Genomic DNA, 2,803 nt, shown 5'->3' on the forward strand with positions numbered 1-2,803 from the left:
GTCCTGGGATCGAGCCCTTCATCAGGCTCTCTGCTTGACGAGGAGCCTGCTTCCCCATCTTTCTCTCTGCCTGCCTCTCTGCCTACTTGTGATCTCTGTCTGTCAAATAAATAGAATTAGTAAAATCTATTATATGATCTTTTACAAACCATTTCCTATCTTTGCATTTCTTGTGCCAAGACAGACAGGGGTTATTTAAAACCCTGAAGAGAGTGCTCTTGCTTTTAAATTGCCTGTAACCTTCGTGTAATAGATTTATGATTGATGATAGATTTAGTTAAAATATAACTATTTAAAATATTTACTCTCAGTAAACGATTTCAACCTATGCTCATTTAAGTAACTTGGTGCATAATCCCTTTTCTATTAAACCATAGTGCAAGGACCAATGCAGCGTTTCCAGGAGAACCCCAATCTATTTTTCTAGAATGGCTGTATGCTTATATATGGCGTCCTGTTTTCACTCCCTTTGTGGAGCACCTACCCTGGAGGTCATGTAATAACCAATGACCAAAAAAAACAAACAAAAAACCCAAACATCCAGGTCGAAGTGCCATCCCTGCCTGGAGTGGAGGAGACTGCTCAGACAGATCCCAGGCAGGCATCTCAGCCCAGGCCTGTGCTGGGGAAGCTGGTTCCTGGCTTTGGGCGCAATCTGGAAGCCAGCAAACTGACCCAAGAGTGCAGCCGGCGTTTAAGACTGATGATCTATTCGCAGCCAGGCTGCACGTGGACACCCGCTCAGGGAGCCCGGCTAGGAGGTTGCCCAGGGCTGGCGCTGGCAATGCAGTAGCATGCCAGGGCTTAGCCCCGCACCCCAGCCATGGCTCAGGTTTCAGAAGTTAGGGGGCGGGGCCGGAGCAGAGAAGGGTCTTTGCTAATTTCTGAAGCTGGAAGTGAGCTCTCAGAGGACTCAGGAGGGAAGGGGGGGGCGGGTCGGGGGCGGCCTTGAGCAGGGGTTTTGCTAATTGCCCAGGCGGGAAGGAGGGGCGCACAGCGCCAGGGTGCTGTGCTGCAGCCCATTCGGGACTGCAGGACACACCATACTCGCTGCCCCTGTGCTCCGACGCTGCAGCCTAGCCCCTGACACAGCGGTGTCCGGTTCCCGTTCAGGCCTTCAGGCCCCCTGCTGCCCCTCCCCGCCCCATGGCTTCTCTGGAGGACCCTCTGCTCACAGGTAAAGTGACACCGCGACGCGCCCTCACCTGAAGCAGAAAACGCAGGACAGGAGCGGGGTGTGGGGTGGTCGGGGCCCAGCCTCCCGCCAACCCCAGGGCACCAGGACCACCCCGGACGCCGCACCACACCCTGTCCGCAGGGGGTCGGGCCAGGAGGGCGCCACAGGAGGTACCCCCTCCTCCCCCCCGCCAGCCGGCAGGCTAGCCCCCATAGTTCCGCACTCCCACGCGCCTGTCAGAGCCTCCTGCCATTCCCAGGGCACCCAGAACCCAGAGAGTGAGGCCTTGGGTGCTTTCTAGTGACAGATTCAAGGCAATTTTTCGACTTTGGGACTCAGAGTTAACATAGTTTTCATTTGTGATTATTATTTTTGTGTGGGGGCCGTAGCTTTTCTTTTGACCTATGGTTGTTTTCACTCCCGGTTCTGAAGAAGCCCCTAAATCCTAACCCTGTTGAGGACTCAGAAAGCTCTCAGAGCAGCAGTGCTGGGGGACAGTGTGGACACATGGTTTGGTTTCTCCTCTGGCCTGCTTCTGTGGCAGCCCCGCTCTGTCCTCCTCAGACTTCAGAGCAATATCTGAACAAGTGGAGAAGCGACCAGGGGGTCAGGAAGGTGGCCACCGAAGAGTGACTTCTCTGGAGGGTGGCTGAGCTAGCAAGTGAGCATGTTAATCCAGCTCTGCCTGCATTAGCGATGGAGCTGAACAGGAGCCAGGGAAGGGGAGGAGGAGCAGAGAGCAGGGACAAAGGAACCAAAGAGGAGATTCAGATGAAGGGAAGTAATGGGGAGGAAAGAGAAGAAACTCTAGAAGACAGGCATGTAGAAAGGAAAAGGGATGAAGTGGGCATTGGGAAAGGGCACCACCAGGGAAGGAGAGAGGGGAAGGAAAGAGGGAGGAAGAGAGGAAAGGGGAAAGGGAGAAGGGAGGAGTCAGCATGCCAGGGCTCCCCCTGCATCTGAAGAAGAGGTGGCTGCTCCAGCTTGTCAAACAGGGTGCTCACTCTTTGGCCCCAGTTTCTGCTCCCAGTGCTACTGGGCTTTTCAAGGAAGGCAGGCTGTCCCTTGGGACCCACTGGAGCCCACAGGAGGGTGGGAGAGGTAAGATGCCACCAGGTCCTGTCCTGAGCTGCTCCCAGCCACCAGCCTCACCACATGGTGCAAGAGGGACCCCAGAACAAAGGAGGGACACAGGCCAGCATGTCTGCTGGTGGCCCTGGGCACTTAGCTCATCGCAGTGAACCACACGGCCTCCTCAACCCACGCTTTCAAAGCCTCCTTCTTCGCTTCTGGCTTTCATGTCTGTAGGAACATGAGCCAGATCTAACTCATCTCCGACAGACAATTCTGACTCACCCCGTGTCAGATTTTTATGAGTGGCTGTGATAGAGTAAGATAGCAATGCTCCAACAAACGGACTGTTTCCTCCCACTTGACCTCAACAGTCTTATACATTTTCTTAGCGAAAACATCTTGTCTCCTTCCATTAAGCTCATAACGTGGTCTAGTAGTATACATGCGCCTTCGGTAGATGCGAAGCGATACAGAGGTCCTTTTTTTTTTTTTAATTTTACAAGGCAAAGTCAGTGAACACATCCAACTTGACCAATACGTCTCTAAAATGTC

This window comes from Mustela nivalis, assembly GCF_964662115.1.
Source record: "Mustela nivalis genome assembly, contig: HAP1_SCAFFOLD_588, whole genome shotgun sequence".
Taxonomy (NCBI): Eukaryota; Metazoa; Chordata; class Mammalia; order Carnivora; family Mustelidae; genus Mustela; species Mustela nivalis.